A 9281-nucleotide genomic window follows, 5' to 3' on the forward strand; every position below is an offset into this window, starting at 1 on the left:
TCTATGTGTCTCTGTAGTGAGTCTATGGGTCTCTGTGTGAGTCTAGGGGTCTCTGTGTGAGTCTATGTGTCTCTGTGTGAGTCTATGGGTCTCTGTGTGAGTCTATGGGTCTCTGTGTGAGTCTATGGGAGTCTGTGTGAGTCTATGGGTCTCTGTGTGAGTCTACGGGTCTCTGTGTAAGTCTACGGGTCTCTGTGTGAGTCTATGTGTCTCTGTAGTGAGTCTATGTGTCTCTGTAGTGAGTCTATGGGTCTCTGTGTGAGTCTAGGGGTCTCTGTGTGAGTCTATGTGTCTCTGTAGTGAGTCTATGTGTCTCTGTAGTGAGTCTATGGGTCTCTGTGTGAGTCTATGGGTCTGTGTGTGAGTCTATGGGTCTCTGTGTGAGTATATGGGTCTCTGTAGTGAGTCTATGGGTCTCTGCATGAGTCTATGGGTCTCTGTGTGAGTCTATGTGTCTCTGTGTGAGTCTATGTGTCTCTGTGTGAGTCTACGGGTCTCTGTGTGAGTCTATGGGACTCTGTGTGAGTCTATGGGTCTCTGTGTGAGTCTATGGGTCTCTGTGTGAGTCTACGGGTCTCTGTGTGAGTCAATAGTTCTCTGTATGAGTCTACGGGTCTATGTGTGAGTCTACGGGTCTCTGTGTGAGTCTATGGGTTTCTGTGTGAGTCTATGGGTCTCTGTGTGAGTCTATGGGTTTCTGTGTGAGTCTATGGGTCTCTGTGTGAGTCTATGGGTCTCAGTGTGAGTCTATGGGTCTCTGTGTGAGTCTATGGGTCTCTGTGTGAGTCTATGGGTCTCTGTGTGAGTCTATGGGAGTCTGTGTGAGTCTATGGGTCTCTGTGTGAGTCTACGGGTCTCTGTGTAAGTCTACGGGTCTCTGTGTGAGTCTATGTGTCTCTGTAGTGAGTCTATGTGTCTCTGTAGTGAGTCTATGGGTCTCTGTGTGAGTCTATGGGTCTGCGTGTGAGTCTATGGGTCTCTGTGTGAGTATATGGGTCTCTGTAGTGAGTCTATGGGTCTCTGCATGAGTCTATGGGTCTCTGTGTGAGTCTATGTGTCTCTGTGTGAGTCTATGTGTCTCTGTGTGAGTCTATAGGTCTCTGTGTGAGTCTATGGGACTCTGTGTGCGTCTATGGGTCTCTGTGTGAGTCTATGGGTCTCTGTGTGAGTCTACGGGTCTCTGTGTGAGTCAATAGTTCTCTGTATGAGTCTACGGGTCTATGTGTGAGTCTACGGGTCTCTGTGTGAGTCTATGGGTTTCTGTGTGAGTCTATGGGTCTCTGTGTGAGTCTATGGGTTTCTGTGTGAGTCTATGGGTCTCTGTGTGAGTCTATGGGTCTCAGTGTGAGTCTATGGGTCTCTGTGTGAGTCTATGGGTTTCTGTGTGAGTCTATGGGTCTCTGTGTGAGTCTATGGGTCTCTGTGTGAGTCTATGGGAGTCTGTGTGAGTCTATGGGTCTCTGTGTGAGTCTACGGGTCTCTGTGTAAGTCTACGGGTCTCTGTGTGAGTCTATGTGTCTCTGTAGTGAGTCTATGTGTCTCTGCAGTGAGTCTATGGGTCTCTGTGTGAGTCTATGGGTCTGTGTGTGAGTCTATGGGTCTCTGTGTGAGTATATGGGTCTCTGTAGTGAGTCTATGGGTCTCTGCATGAGTCTATGGGTCTCTGTGTGAGTCTATGTATCTCTGTGTGAGTCTATGTGTCTCTGTGTGAGTCTATGGGTCTCTGTGTGAGTCTATGGGACTCTGTGTGAGTCTATGGGTCTCTGTGTGAGTCTATGGGTCTCTGTGTGAGTCTACGGGTCTCTGTGTGAGTCAATAGTTCTCTGTATGAGTCTACGGGTCTATGTGTGAGTCTACGGGTCTCTGTGTGAGTCTATGGGTTTCTGTGTGAGTCTATGGGTCTCTGTGTGAGTCTATGGGTTTCTGTGTGAGTCTATGGGTCTCTGTGTGAGTCTATGGGTCTCAGTGTGAGTCTATGGGTCTCTGTGTGAGTCTATGGGTTTCTGTGTGAGTCTATGGGTCTCTGTGTGAGTCTATGGGTGTCTGTGTGAGTCTATGGGAGTCTGTGTGAGTCTATGGGTCTCTGTGTGAGTCTACGGGTCTCTGTGTAAGTCTACGGGTCTCTGTGTGAGTCTATGTGTCTCTGTAGTGAGTCTATGTGTCTCTGCAGTGAGTCTATGGGTCTCTGTGTGAGTCTATGGGTCTGTGTGTGAGTTTATGGGTCTCTGTGTGAGTATATGGGTCTCTGTAGTGAGTCTATGGGTCTCTGCATGAGTCTATGGGTCTCTGTGTGAGTCTATGGGTCTCTGTGTGAGTCTACGGGTCTCTGCATGAGTCTATGGGTCTCTGTGTGAGTCTATGGGTCTCTGTGTGAGTCTATGTGTCTCTGTGTGAGTCTATGGGTCTCTGTGTGAATCTATGGGTCTCTGTGTAAGTCTATAGGTCTCTGTGTGAGTCTATGGGTCTCTGTGTGAGTCTATGGGTCTCTGTGTGAGTCTACGGGTCTCTGTGTGAGTCTATGGGTCTCTGTGTGAGTCTATGGGTCTCTGTGTGAGTCTATGGGTCTCTGTATGAGTCTATGGGTCTCTGTGTGAGTCTATGGGTCTCTGTGTGAGTCTACGGGTCTCTGTGTGAGTCTACGGGTCTCTGTGTGAGTCTACGGGTCTCTGTGTGAGTCTATGTGTCTCTGTAGTGAGTCTATGTGTCTCTGTAGTGAGTATATGGGTCTCTGTGTGAGTCTATGGGTCTGTGTGTGAGTTTATGGGTCTCTGTGTGAGTATATGGGTATCAGTAGTGAGTCTATGGGTCTCTGCATGAGTCTATGGGTCTCTGTGTGAGTCTATGTGTCTCTGTGTGAGTCTATGTGTCTCTGTGTGAGTCTATGGGTCTCTGTGTGAGTCTATGGGACTCTGTGTGAGTCTATGGGTCTATGTGTGCGTCTATGGGTCTCTGTGTGAGTCTACGGGTCTCTGTGTGAGTCAATAGTTCTCTTTATGAGTCTACGGGTCTCTGTGTGAGTCTACGGGACTCTGTGTGAGTCTATGGGTTTCTGTGTGAGTCTATGGGTCTCTGTGTGAGTCTATGGGTCTCTGTGTGAGTCTATGGGTCTCTGTATGAGTCTATGGGTCTCTGTGAGAGTCTATGGGTCTCTGTGTGAGTCTACGGGTCTCTGTGTGAGTCTACGGGTCTCTGTGTGAGTCTAAGGGTCTCTGTGTGAGTCTATGTGTCTCTGTAGTGAGTCTATGTGTCTCTGTAGTGAGTATATGGGTCTCTGTGTGAGGCTATGGGTCTGTGTGTGAGTTTATGGGTCTCTGTGTGAGTATATGGGTATCAGTAGTGAGTCTATGGGTCTCTGCATGAGTCTATGGGTCTCTGTGTGAGTCTATGTGTCTCTGTGTGAGTCTATGTGTCTCTGTGTGAGTCTATGGGTCTCTGTGTGAGTCTATGGGTCTCTGTGTGAGTCTATGGGTCTCTGTGTGAGTCTATGGGTCTCTGTGTGAGTCTATTGGTCTCTGTGTGAGTCTACGGGTCTCTGTGTGAGTCTATGGGTCTCTGTGTGAGTCTATGGGTCTCTGTGTGAGTCTATGGGTCTCTGTATGAGTCTATGGGTCTCTGTGTGAGTCTATGGGTCTCTGTGTGAGTCTACGGGTCTCTGTGTGAGTCTACGGGTCTCTGTGTGAGTCTAGGGGTCTCTGTGTGAGTCTATGTGTCTCTGTAGTGAGTCTATGTGTCTCTGTAGTGAGTATATGGGTCTCTGTGTGAGTCTATGGGTCTGTGTGTGAGTTTATGGGTCTCTGTGTGAGTATATGGGTATCAGTAGTGAGTCTATGGGTCTCTGCATGAGTCTATGGGTCTCTGTGTGAGTCTATGTGTCTCTGTGTGAGTCTATGTGTCTCTGTGTGAGTCTATGGGTCTCTGTGTGAGTCTATGGGACTCTGTGTGAGTCTATGGGTCTATGTGTGCGTCTATGGGTCTCTGTGTGAGTCTACGAGTCTCTGTGTGAGTCAATAGTTCTCTTTATGAGTCTACGGGTCTCTGTGTGAGTCTACGGGTCTCTGTGTGAGTCTATGGGTTTCTGTGTGAGTCTATGGGTCTCTGAGTGAGTCTATGGGTTTCTGTGTGAGTCTATGGGTCTCTGTGTGAGTCTATGGGTCTCTGTTTGAGTCTATGGGTCTCTGTGTGAGTCTATGGGTTTCTGTGTGAGTCTATGGGTCTCTGTGTGAGTCTATGGGTCTCTGTGTGAGTCTATGGGAGTCTGTGTGAGTCTATGGGTCTCTGTGTGAGTCTACGGGTCTCTGTGTGAGTCTACGGGTCTCTGTGTGAGTCTATGTGTCTCTGTAGTGAGTCTATGTGTCTCTGTAGTGAGTCTATGGGTCTCTGTGTGAGTCTATGGGTCTGTGTGTGAGTCTATGGGTCTCTGTGTGAGTCTGGGTTTCTGTGTGAGTCTATGGGTCTCTGTGTGAGTCTATAGGTCTCTGTGTGAGTTTATGGGTTTCTGTGTGAGTCTATGGGTCTCTGTGTGAGTCTATGGGTCTCTGTGTGAGTCTATGGGTCTCTGTGTGAGTCGATGGGTTTCTGTGTGAGTCTATGGGTTTATGTGTGAGTTTATGGGTTTGTGTGTGAGTCTATGGGTCTCTGTGTGAGTCTATGGGTCTCTGTGTGAGTCTACGCGTCTCTGTGTGAGTCAATGGGTCTCTGTATGAGTCTACGGGTCTCTGTGTGAGTCTACGGGTCTCTGTGTGAGTCTATGGGTTTCTGTGTGAGTCTACGGGTCTCTGTGTGAGTCTATGGGTTTCTGTGTGAGTCTATGGGTCTCTGTGTGAGTCTATGGGTCTCTGTGTGAGTCTATGGGTCTCTGTGTGAGTCTATGGGTCTCTTTGTGAGTCTACGCGTCTCTGTGTGAGTCAATGGGTCTCTGTATGAGTCTACGGGTCTCTGTGTGAGTCTACGGGTCTCTGTGTGACTCTATGGGTTTCTGTGTGAGTCTATGGGTCTCTGTGTGAGTCTATGGGTTTCTATGTGAGTCTATGGGTCTCTGTGTGAGTCTGTGGGTCTCTGTGTGAGTCTATGGGTCTCGGTGTGAGTCTATTGGTTTCTGTGTGAATCTATGGGTCTCTGTGTGAGTCTATGGGTCTCTGTGTGAGTCTATGGGAGTCTGTGTGAGTCTACGGGTCACTGTGTGAGTCTACGGGTCTCTGTGTGAGTCTATGGGTTGCTGTGTGAGTCTATGGGTCTCTGTAGTGAGTCTATGGGTCTCTGTGTGAGTCTATGTGTCTCTGTGTGAGTCGATGAGTCTCTGTGTGAGCCTATGTGTCTCTGTATGAGTCTATGGGTTTCTGTGTGAGTATATGGGTCTCTGTGTGAGTCTATGGGTTTCTGTGTGAGTATATGGGTGTCTGTGTGGGTCTATGGGTTTCTGTGTGAGTCTATAGGTCTCTGTGTTAGTCTATAGGTTTCTTTTTAAGTCTATGTCTCTCTGTGTGAGTCTATGTGTCTCTGTATGAGTCTATGGGTTTCTGTGTGAGTATATGGGTCTCTGTGTGGGTCTATGGGTTTCTGTGTGAGTCTATGGGTTTTTGTGTTAGTCTTTGGGTTTCTGTGTGAGTCTATGTCTCTCTGTGTGAGTCTATGTGTCTCTGTGTAAGTCTATAGGTTTCTTTGTGAGTCTATGGGTCTCTGTAGTGAGTCTATGGGTCTCTGTGTGAGTCTATGTGTCTCTGTGTGAGTCTATGCGTCTCTGTGTGAGCCTATTTGTCTCTGTGTGAGTCTATGGGTTTCTGTGTGAGTATATGGGTCTCTGTGTGGGTTTATGGGTTTCTGTGTGAGTACATGGGTCTCTGTGTGGTTCTATGGGTTTCTGTGTGAGTCTATGGGTCTCTGTGTTAGTCTATGGGTTTCTGTGTTAGTCTATGTCTCTCTGTGTGACTCTATGTGTCTCTGTGTGAGTCTCTGGGTTTTTGTGTGAGTCTATGGGTATCTGTAGTGAGTCTCTGGGTCTCTGTGTGAGTCTATGTGTCTCTGTGTGACTCTATGGGTCTCTGTGTGAGCCTATGTGTCTCTGTGTGAGTCTATGGGTTGCTGTGTGAGTATATGAGTCTCTGTGTGGGTCTATGGGTTTCTGTGTGAGTCTATGGGTCTCTGTGTTAGTCTATGGGTTTCTGTGTAAGTCTATGTGTCTCTGTGTTAGTTTATGGGTTTCTGTGTGAGTCTATGTCTCTCTGTGAGAGTCTATGTGTCTCTGTGTGAGTCTATGGGTTTCTGTGTGAGTATATGGGTCTCTGTGTGGGTCTATGGGTTTCTGTTTGAGTCTATGGGTTTCTGTGTTAGTCTATGGGTTTCTGTGTGAGTCTATGTCTCTCTGTGTGAGTCTATGTGTCTCTGTGTGAGTCTATAGGTTTCTTTGTGAGTCTATGGGTCTCTGTAGTGAGTCTATGGGTCTCTGTGTGAGTCTATGTGTCTCTGTGTGAGTCTATGGGTCTCTGTGTGAGCCTATGTGTCTCTGTGTGAGTCTATGGGTTTCTGTGTGAGTATATGGGTCTCTGTGTGGGTTTATGGGTTTCTGTGTGAGTACATGGGTCTCTGTGTGGGTCTATGGGTTTCTGTGTGAGTCTATGTCTATCTGTGTGAGTCTATGTGTCTCTGTGTGAGTCTATGGGTTTCTGTGTGAGTCTATGGGTATCTGTAGTGAGTCTATGGGTCTCTGTGTGAGTCTATGTGTCTCTGTGTGACTCTATGGGTCTCTGTTTGAGCCTATGTGTCTCTGTGTGAGTCTATGGGTCTCTGTGTGAGTCTATGGGTTTCTGTGTGAGTCTATGGGTCTCTGTGTGAGTCTATGGCTTTCTATGTGAGTCTATGGGTCTCTGTGTGAGTCTATGGGTCTCTGTGTGAGTCTATGGGTCTCTGTGTGAGTCTATGGGTTTCTGTGTGAGTCTATGGGTCTCTGTGTGAGTCTATGGGTCTCTGTGTGAGTCTATGGGAGTCTGTGTGAGTCTACGGGTCTCTGTGTGAGTCTATGGGTCTCTGTGTGAGTCTATGGGTTTCTGTGTGAGTCTATGGGTCTCTGTAGTGAGTCTATGGGTCTCTGTGTGAGTCTATGTGTCTCTGTGTGAGTCTATGAGTCTCTGTTTGAGCCTATGTGTCTCTGTATGAGTCTATGGGTTTCTGTGTGAGTATATGGGTCTCTGTGTGAGTCTATGGGTTTCTTTGTGAGTATATGGGTGTCTGTGTGGGTCTATCGGTTTCTGTGTGAGTCTATAGGTCTCTGTGTTAGTCTATAGGTTTCTTTGTAAGTCTATGTCTCTCTGTGTGAGTCTATGTGTCTCTGTGTGAGTCTATGGGTTTCTGTGTGAGTATATGGGTCTCTGTGTGGGTCTATGGGTTTCTGTGTGAGTCTATGGGTTTTTGTGTTAGTCTATGGGTTTCTGTGTGAGTCTGTGTCACTCTGTGTGAGTCTATGTGTCTCTGTGTAAGTCTATAAGTTTCTTTGTGAGTCTATGGGTCTCTGTAGTGAGTCTATGGGTCTCTGTGTGAGTCTATGTGTCTCTGTGTGAGTCTATGCGTCTCTGTGTGAGCCTATGTGTCTCTGTGTGAGTCTATGGGTTTCTGTGTGAGTATATGGGTCTCTGTGTGGGTTTATGGGTTTCTGTGTGAGTACATGGGTCTCTGTGTGGGTCTATGGGTTTCTGTGTGAGTCTATGGGTCTCTGTGTTAGTCTATGGGTTTCTGTGTTAGTCTATGTCTCTCTGTGTGAGTCTATGTGTCTCTGTGTGAGTCTATGGGTTTCTGTGTGAGTCTATGGGTATCTGTAGTGAGTCTCTGGGTCTCTGTGTTAGTCTATGTGTCTCTGTGTGACTCTATGGGTCTCTGTGTGAGCCTATGTGTCTCTGTGTGAGTCTATGGGTTGCTGTGTGAGCATATGGGTCTCTGTGTGGGTCTATGGGTTTCTGTGTGAGTCTATGGGTCTCTTTGTTAGTCTATGGGTTTCTGTGTAAGTCTATGTGTCTCTGTGTTAGTTTATGGGTTTCTGTGTGAGTCTATGTCTCTCTGTGTGAGTCTATGTGTCTCTGTGTGAGTCTATGGGTTTCTGTGTGAGTATATGGGTCTCTGTGTGGGTCTATGGGTTTCTGTTTGAATCTATGGGTTTCTGTGTGAGTCTACGGGTCTCTGTGTGAGTCTATGGGTTTCTGTGTGAGTCTATGGGTCTCTGTGTGAGTCTATGGGTCTCTGTGTGAGTCTATGGGTCTCTGTGTGAGTCTATGGGTCTCTTTGTGAGTCTACGCGTCTCTGTGTGAGTCAATGGGTCTCTGTATGAGTCTACGGGTCTCTGTGTGAGTCTACGGGTCTCTGTGTGGGTCTATGGGTTTCTGTTTGAATCTATGGGTTTCTGTGTGAGTCTACGGGTCTCTGTGTGAGTCTATGGGTTTCTATGTGAGTCTATGGGTCTCTGTGTGAGTCTATGGGTTTCTGTGTGAGTCTATGGGTATCTGTAGTGAGTCTCTGGGTCTCTGTGTTAGTCTATGTGTCTCTGTGTGACTCTATGGGTCTCTGTGTGAGCCTATGTGTCTCTGTGTGAGTCTATGGGTTGCTGTGTGAGTATATGGGTCTCTGTGTGGGTCTATGGGTTTCTGTGTGAGTCTATGGGTCTCTTTGTTAGTCTATGGGTTTCTGTGTAAGTCTATGTGTCTCTGTGTTAGTTTATGGGTTTCTGTGTGAGTCTATGTCTCTCTGTGTGAGTCTATGTGTCTCTGTGTGAGTCGATGGGTTTCTGTGTGAGTATATGGGTCTCTGTGTGGGTCTATGGGTTTCTGTTTGAATCTATGGGTTTCTGTGTGAGTCTACGGGTCTCTGTGTGAGTCTATGGGTTTCTGTGTGAGTCTATGGGTCTCTGTGTGAGTCTATGGGTCTCTGTGTGAGTCTATGGGTCTCTGTGTGAGTCTATGGGTCTCTTTGTGAGTCTACGCGTCTCTGTGTGAGTCAATGGGTCTCTGTATGAGTCTACGGGTCTCTGTGTGAGTCTACGGGTCTCTGTGTGGGTCTATGGGTTTCTGTTTGAATCTATGGGTTTCTGTGTGAGTCTACGGGTCTCTGTGTGAGTCTATGGGTTTCTATGTGAGTCTATGGGTCTCTGTGTGAGTCTGTGGGTCTCTGTGTGAGTCTATGGGTCTCGGTGTGAGTCTATTGGTTTCTGTGTGAATCTATGGGTCTCTGTGTGAGTCTATGGGTCTCTGTGTGAGTCTATGGGAGTCTGTGTTAGTCTACGGGTCACTGTGTGAGTCTACGGG

This window comes from Petromyzon marinus, chromosome 58 (assembly GCF_048934315.1).
Source record: "Petromyzon marinus isolate PM22_M1 ecotype Great Lakes invasive population chromosome 58, UKy_Petmar_22M1.pri1.0, whole genome shotgun sequence".
Classification (NCBI taxonomy): Eukaryota; Metazoa; Chordata; class Hyperoartia; order Petromyzontiformes; family Petromyzontidae; genus Petromyzon; species Petromyzon marinus.